Source organism: Giraffa tippelskirchi, chromosome 1, assembly GCF_054371585.1.
Source record: "Giraffa tippelskirchi isolate mGirTip1 chromosome 1, T2T-mGirTip1v1.2.pri, whole genome shotgun sequence".
Taxonomy (NCBI): Eukaryota; Metazoa; Chordata; class Mammalia; order Artiodactyla; family Giraffidae; genus Giraffa; species Giraffa tippelskirchi.
Genome location: NC_137275.1, coordinates 226,961,516 through 226,969,922, shown reverse-complemented (window position 1 = coordinate 226,969,922; position 8,407 = coordinate 226,961,516). Strand labels below are relative to the sequence as shown.

Sequence of the window (8,407 nt, the reverse complement as noted above, 5' to 3'; positions counted from 1 at the left end):
TCTCATCCTCGGTCATCCCCTTCTCCTCCGGCCTTCAATCCTTCCCAGCATCAGGGTCTTCCTCAGTGAGTCAGTATTCCCATCAGGTGGCCAAAGTATTGGAGCTTCAACTTCAGCATCAGTCCTTCCAACGAATATTCAGAGCTGATTTCCTTTAGGATGGACTGGTTAGATCTCCTTGCAGTCCAAAGGACTCTCAAGAGTCTTCTCCAACGCCACAGTTCAAAAGCATCAATTCCACAGCGCTCAGTTTTTTTATGGTCCAACTCTCACGTCCATATATGACTACTGGAAAAACCATAGCTTTGACTACACAGACCTTTGTCAGCAAAGTATGTCCCTTCTTTTTAATATGCTGTCTAGGTTGGTCATAGCTTTTCTTCCAAGGAGGAAGCGTCTTTTAATTTCATGGCTGCAGTGACCAACTGCAGTGATTTTGGAGTTCAACGAAAAAAAAAAAAAAACACTCTCACTGTTTCCATTGATTCCTCATCTATTTGCCATGAAGTGATGGGACCGAATGCCAAGATCTTTGTTTTTTGAATGTTGAGTTTTAAGCTAGCTTTTGCACTCGCCTCTTTCACTTTCATCAAGACGCTATTTAGTTCTTCGCTTTCTGCCATAAGGGTTCTGTCATCTGCGTAACTGAGGTTATTCAGGCAGCCTCTCCCTCCCCTGGTGCTGGGAAGCCCAGGTCCAGCCTCCTGCCTGAGAATGCAGCCTTCTTGCGCCTAAGAAGTCCACAGTGCACTGTGGACCCTGAAGGGACCCGTCTGGAAGAGCCGTTTGTGAGATGCTGTAGGGGGAAAGGAGTGAGACTCAGGCCCTGTCTTCTTTGCTCTGGAACATCCCACTCATTCATTGCTCAGCCCAGGCAGCCAGCTGGCCCTAAGGCTCCTCTTGCCCCCAAGATCCAAAGGTGGGCATGGGAAATGCTGCCACCTTGTGGGCATATTCTGTAATTACAACATGACCACAGGCACCTCAGCTCAATCCACAAGGCCTGAGCTTCCCTTCCAGCCAGCTGCCCCCAAGGAATGGCAGCTGATGTTCAGGAAGCCAACTGCCAAAGGAAAATCGCCCTCACACCCTTAAAGGAGAAGAAAGAAAAAAAAAAACCAGAAAGCACAGACGCACTCAACCTCCCCCACCAAACAAGGCGCTCAGCATCCCTGATTACTGCAGGAATGCCAATCAAAAGGACAATGGGAAGTCACATTGCAACACTCACAAATGCCAACATGGCAAGGCTATAGGCAATCAACAAGGCAGAGAGTCTGGAGGAAGAAGGACCGCCCTGGACTGTGGCTGGGAGTGCCCATTGACAGCAGCCGTTAGAAGGGAGACAGCAGACTCTGAACGCCTGAAACAAACACTCTCAAGCCAGGCCTTATGTCATTCCTGCACCTTGGCCTGTATCCTGAGAGCTCCATCGATCAAAAGGCACGTGCACCCCAACAGACCGCCAGCACTGCTTCCTTCAGGAGCCTAGATGTGCAACCTGCAAAATCCCCAACGAGAGACTGAAGCTTAAAGAAAATGTACACAGATCCGGTAGACGGTTTCTCCCTCACAGAAAAAAAAGATATGGAAAGTAGGGAACTCCAACCCTGAGAGACACGGATGGATGGCCCAGGAAGGATCAGAGGCCAAGAGTAGTCAGTCAGGCAGAGGAAGAACTGGGTATATGAGGTCTAGTCTAGGCCAAGTGAGGACAGACAGAGAAGGCGACAAACTGACATCCCAGAAAGAGACCCTGAGAATTCAAAGTCAAAAAAAGGATTTTGGAAAGAAAGAAAGAGCATGGCCTGGAACAAATTAGTGGGTAAGTATGCAAAGCAAAAGCAGATCTGTATCTGTAATGAATCACCCACGTGGACTGTACCCTTTCCTCCTCCCTTCCATCCACACAGACATACAACTCTGTAGCTCTAAGAGATGATCCGTACCAGTTATCTGTTATCTTCCTGCTTTCCATTGGCAAAAAAAAAAGGGGGGGTGGTATATGAGGTAGAAAAGGCATGAAGACCTGATGCTCACCACTCTGCTCGACCCCCTAAGGCACATAGTCCCCCCAACACCATAGAGAAAACCCATAGATGACTTCATACCTGAATCAGGCGACTGTGCAGTGACAATCGTCACAGCAGGTCAATTGGACTATGCTGCGGGCAGTATTCGTATGATGTTAAAGAAAAGGGAAGGAAAACAGTGTCTACTGTATGACGTTCGACCTCCCTAACTTGGGACGCTACCGCATCTCTGGAGGCCGAGCAGGCTTGAGTCCCATTGCTGAACTGGGGTGGAGTCAAAACAGTCTGGCAGTGAAAAATTTTTAAATGTTTAGTGTGTGCTGTGTCAGGCTGGGACAAGATTACATTGTGGGATCGAGGCCGCTAGAAATTTCAAGGCAAAATTAAGCCAGTCTTCACCTCTGCTGATCCTGGGGATCTTAGCTCAAGCCTCCTTCCTGACAACGCTGCATCCTGGCATAGAAGCACCCTCAGTAGTGTACTGTGGACCCGGAAAAGATGAGTCTGGATTGGGTGTTTGTGTGATGCTTTATGGGGAAATAGTAGTGAGACTCAAGGCCTTTTCTGTTTGTTCAGGTAGAATCCAGATAGATAGTTCAGGTAGAATCCAAAACACAGAAAACTAATTAAACCGATCACAACAACCACAGCCTTGTCTAACTCAAAGAAACTATGAGCCATGCCATGTAGGGCCACCCGAGACAGATGGGTCATGGTGGAGAATTCTGACAAAATGTAGTCCACTGGAGATGGGAATGGCAAACCACTTCAGTATTCTTGCCTTGAGAATCCCATGAACGGTACAAAAAGGCAAAAAGATAGGACACTGAAAGATAAACTCCCCAGGTCAGTATGTGCCCAACATTCTACTGGAGAAGAGGAGAGAAATAGCTCCAGGAAGAATGAAGAGATGGAGCCAAAGTGAAAACAATGCCCAGTTGTGGATGTGACTGGTAATGGAAGTAAAGTCCCATGCTATAAAGAGCAATACTGAATAGGAACCTGGAATGTTAGGTCCATGAATCAAGGTAAATTAGAAGTGGTCAAACAGGGGATGGCAAGAGTGAACATCAACATTTTAGGAATCAGTGAACTAAAATGGATTGTAATGGGCGAATTTCACTCAGATGACCATTATATCTACTACTGTGGGCAAGAATCCCTTAGAAGAAATGAAGTAGCCCTCATAGTCAACAGAAGAGTTGGAAATGCAGTACTTGGGTGCAATCTCAAAAATGACAGAATGATTTCTGTTCGTTTCCAAGACAAACCATTCAATATCACAGTTCCAAGTCTAGGCCCCAACCAGTAATGCTGAAGAAGCTGAAATTGAATTGTTCTGTGAAGACCAACAAGATGTTCTAGAACTCACACCCAAAAAAAAGATGTCTTTTTCATCATATGGGACTGGAATGCAAAAGTAGGAAGTCAAGAGATACCTGGAGGAACAGGCAAAATTGGCCTGGGAGTACAAAATGAAAAGGGCAAAGGCTAACAGAGCTCTGCCAAGAGACCACATGGTCATACCAAATACCCTCTTCCAACAACACAAGAGAAGACTCTACACACGGACATCACCAGATGGTCAATACCGAAATCAGATTGATTATATTCTTTGAGCCAAAGATGGAGAAGCTCTATACAGTCAGCAAAAAACAAGGCTGGGAGCTGACTGTGGCTCCTATCATGAACTCCTTATTGCCAAACTGAGACTTAAATGGAAGAAAGTAGGGAAAATCATTAGACCATTCAGGTATGACCTAAATCAAATCCCTTATGATTCTACAGTGGAAGTGAGAAATAGATTCAAGGGATTAGATCTGATAGACAGAGTGTCTGAAGAACTATGGATGGAGGTTTGTGACATTGTACAGGAGACAGGGATCAAGACCTTCCCCAAGAAAAAGAAATACAAAAAGGCAAAATGGTTGTCTGAGGAGGCCTTACAAATAGCTGTGAAAAGAAGAGAAGTGAAAGGAAAAGGAGAAAAGAAAAGATATACCCATTTGAATGCAGAGTTCCAAAGAAGAGCAAGCAGAGATAAGAAAGCCTTCCTCAGGGATCAGTGCAAAGAAATAGAAGAAAACAATAGAATGGGAAAGACTAGAGATCTCTTCAAGAAAATTAGAGATACCAAGGGAATATGTCATGCAAAGATGGGCTCAATAAAGGACAGAAATTGTATGGACCTAACAGAAGCAGAAGATATTAAGAAGAGGTGGCAAGAATACACAGAAGAATTATACAAAAAAGATCTTCATGACCCAGATAACCACGACGGTGTGATCACTCACCTAGAGCCAGACATCCTGGAATGTGAAGTCAAGTGGGCCTTAGGAAGCATTGCTACAAAAAGCTAGTGGAGGTGATAGAATTCCAGTTGAGCTATTTCAAATCCTAAAAGATGATGCTTTGAAAGTGCTGCACTCCATATGCCAGCAAATTTGGAAAACTCAGCAGTGGCCACAAGACTGGAAAAGGTCAATTTTCATTCCAATCCCAAGTAAGGGCAATGCCAAAGAATGCTCAAGCTACCACACAATTGCACTCATCTCACATGCTAGGAAAGTAACGCTCAAAATTCTCCAAGCCAGGCTTCAACAGTACATGAACCATGAACTTCCAGATGTTCAAGCTCAATTTAGAAAGGCAAAGGAATCAGAGATGAAATTGCCAACATCCATTGGATCATAGAAAAATCAAGAGAATTCCAGAAAAACATCTCCTTTATTGATTACGCCAAAGCCTTTGACTGTGCAGATCACACCAAAATGTGGAAAATTCTTCAAGAGATGGGAATCCCAGACCATCTGAACTATCTCCTGAGAAATCTGTATGCAAGTCAAGAAGCAACAGTTAGAACCAGACATGGAACAATGGACTGGCTCCAAATGGGGAAAGGACTACGTCAAGGCTGTACATTATCACCCTGCTTATTTAACTATATGCAGAGTACATCGTGTGAAATGCTGGGCTGGATGAAGCACAAGCTGGAATCAAGATTGTCAGGAGAAATATCAATAACCTCAGATACACAGATGACACCACCCTTTTGGCAGACAGTGAGGAGGAACTAAAGAGCCTCCTGATGAAAGTGAAAGAGGAGAGTGAAAAAGCTGTCTTAAAACTCAACATTCAATAAACAAAGATCATGGCATCTGGTCCCATCACTTCACGGCAAATAGATGGGCAAACAATGGAAAAATAACAGACTTTATTTTGGGGGGCTCCAAAAATCACTGCAGATGGTGACTGCAACCATGAAATTATAAGATGCTTGATCCTTGAAAGAAAAGCTATGACCAACCTAGACAGCATATTAAAAAGCAGAGACAATATTTTGCCGACAAAGATCCGTCTAGTCAAATCTATAGTTTTTCCAGTAGTCATGTATGGATGTGAGAGTTGGACCATAAAGAAAGCTGAATGCCAAAGAATTGATGCTTTTGAACTGTGGTGTTGGAGAACTCTTGAGAGTCCCTTGGACTGCAAGGAGATCCAACCAGTCCATTCTAAAGGAAATCAGTCCTGAATATTCTTTAGAAGGACTGATACTGAAGCTGAAACTCCAATACTTTGGTAACATGATGCGAAGAACTGACTCATTGGGAAAGACCCTGATGCTGGGAGAGATTGAGGGCAGGAGGAGAAGGGGATGACAGAGGGTGAGATGGTTGGATGGCATCACCAACTCAATGGACATGAGTTTGAGCAAGCTCTGGGCATTGGTGATGGACAAGGAAGCCTGGCATGCTGCGGTCCATGGAGTCACAAAGAGTCGGACACAACTGAGCAACTGAATAAGAAGATGTGCTACATGTATACGGTAGACTATTTCTCACTCATATAAAACTGCTGCTGAAGTTAGAGAATAACACTGGTAGTCACAGGGATGGAGCTTGAAGGATCATACACTAAGGCGGAGGTAGAACATGGTGTATGAGGTATTGTCCAGGTAAACTAAAAAATAGATGTGCAAGTCAACAAATTTCCAATTCTGAAAGGGACTCTGAGAATTCAAATCAAACAAATGGTTCCACGAAAAAATTGAAGTGAAGGGAGGGATGCATTAGGAGGTCCATACCTAAATTGACAAGAAATCAATATATGTAACAAGTAATCCACAAGGAAAATCCTCTGCCTTCCTTCCTTCATTCCTTCCTTCAGCATATACACAGAAATCTTTGTCTCTAAGAGATAATTCATAAAATTTATCCCCTATCTTCCTGTTCATATTCACAGAAAACTGTATCTGATATAAATAACTCACAAGGACCTGATGCTCACCACTCTGCTCTACCTTCTAAGGCATAAAAAAGGGGTGGGGGGAAGTAGAGATTTCATAGAAAACTTGCATTCCAGTCCCTATGATGAAAAGGACATCTTTTTTTGGTGTTAGTTCTGGGAGGTCTTGTAGGTCTTCATAGGCTCAGTATTTCAGCTTCTTCAGTATTAGAGGTTGGGGCATAGACTTGGATTACTTTGATATTGAATGAATTGCCTTGGAAATGAACAGAGATCATTCTGTTGTTTTTGAGACTGCAGCCAAGTACTGCATTTCACATTCTTTTGTTGACTATCCAGGCTACTCCATTTCTTCTAAGGGATTCTTGCCCACAGTAGTGGATACAATGGTCATCTGAATTAAATTCACTCACTCTCATCCATCTTAGTTTACTTATTCCTCAAATGTTAATATTCACTCTTGCCATCTCCTTCTTGACCACATCTAATTTACCTGGATTCATAGACCTAACATTCCAGGTTCCTATGCAATATTGCTCTTTACAGCATCGGACTTTACTTCCACCTCCAGACACACCCACAGCTGTTTCTGTTTTGACTTAGCCTTTTCATTCCTTCTGGATTTCTTTCTTCACTCTTCTCCAGTAGCATATTGGGCACCTACCAACTAGGGGAGTTCATTTTTCAGTGTCATATCTTCTTGTCTTTTCATACTGTGCAGCTGAATATTAAATGCCAGCTGAATTGCTAGGCAGTTAATATTCAGGAAGATCCAGGTTTTTGTAGTTGTTCAGTTGCTAAGTCATGTCTGACTCTTTGTGACCCCATGGACTGCAGCACGCTAGGCTTCCCTGTCCCTCACTATCTCTGGGAGTTTGCTCAAACTCATGTCTGTTGAGTGGGTAAAGCCATCCAACCATCTCATCCTCTGCTGTTCCCTTCTCCTCCCATCCTAAATCTTTTCTAGCATCAGGGTCTTTTCCAATGAGTCGACTCTTCGCCTCAGGTGGCCAAAAGATTGGAGCTTCAGCTTCAGTCCTTCCACTTCCAATGAATATTCAGGGTTGATTCCACAAGAACTTTCTCTCCAACACACACAAATTATTAGTACACCTCAGCCAAAAAAAAAAAAAAAGAAAAACTCAACAAAAATATCAGCCAGAGGTCCAAATGCATGTTTCTCTAAAGAAGTCATAGAGACAGTCATAAAGCACATAAAAGATACTCAGCATCACTAGTTCTTCGAGAAAGGCAAATCAAATGTACAATGAGGCATCACCTCACATTGGTCAGAATGGCCACATTAAATACCTACAACAATAAATTTTGCAGAGGGTGTGGAGAGAAAGAAACCCTCCAACACTGTTGGTGGGAATGTAAATTGGTACACCAATCAGGGAGAACATTATGTCAGTTCTTTTAAAAACTAAACATAGAAGTACCCAGTGACCCAGAAATCCAACACCTAGAAGGAGATCAAGGGGAAAAAGCAACATTTTAAAAGACACCAGCACTCCACAGATCACGGCAGCGCCGGGTCAACAGTCAACACAGGGGAGCAACTTCAGTGAGCAAAGACAGACAGACGGACACAGAGAATGAGGTACATACCAACTGGGTACAACAGTCAGGACAGGGGAGTGACTTCAGTGAGCAAGGACAGACAGACGGACACAGAGAATGAGGTACATATACACCAGGTACAACAGTCAGGACAGGGGACCGACTTCAGTGAGCAAGGACAGATAGACAGACACAGAGAATGAGATACATACACAGCCAAGACAGGGGGGCAACTTAAGTGAACAAGGACAGACAGACGGACAAAGAGAATGAGGTACGTATACACTGGGTACAACAGACAAGACAGGGGGCAACTTACATGAGCAAGGACAGACAGATGGATCCAGAGAATGAGGCACATATACATAATGCAATATTGCTCAGACATAAAGAAGGATGAAATAACGCCATTTCCAGTTACAGGGAAGAAACTAGAGGAGATCAAACTAAGTGAAGTAACTGAGAAAGGGGAAGTCAGATGATAGAGAGTATCACTTCTGTGGAATCTAAAAATGGATACAAATGAACATCATTACAAAAGGCAAACAGTTTCACAGACTCAGAAA

The 8,407-nt window shown here is 43.5% G+C and overlaps 1 long non-coding RNA gene across 1 annotated transcript; it reads left to right on the top strand.

Moving 5' to 3' along the window:
* Positions 1-1,099: 1,099 nt before the first annotated feature.
* On the top strand, positions 1,100-5,190 carry LOC145541185 (uncharacterized). The gene is made up of 2 exons (XR_014078849.1): positions 1,100-1,825; positions 2,610-5,190. It is a non-coding gene; the product is annotated as an uncharacterized LOC145541185 (long non-coding RNA).
* Positions 5,191-8,407: the final 3,217 nt, after the last annotated feature.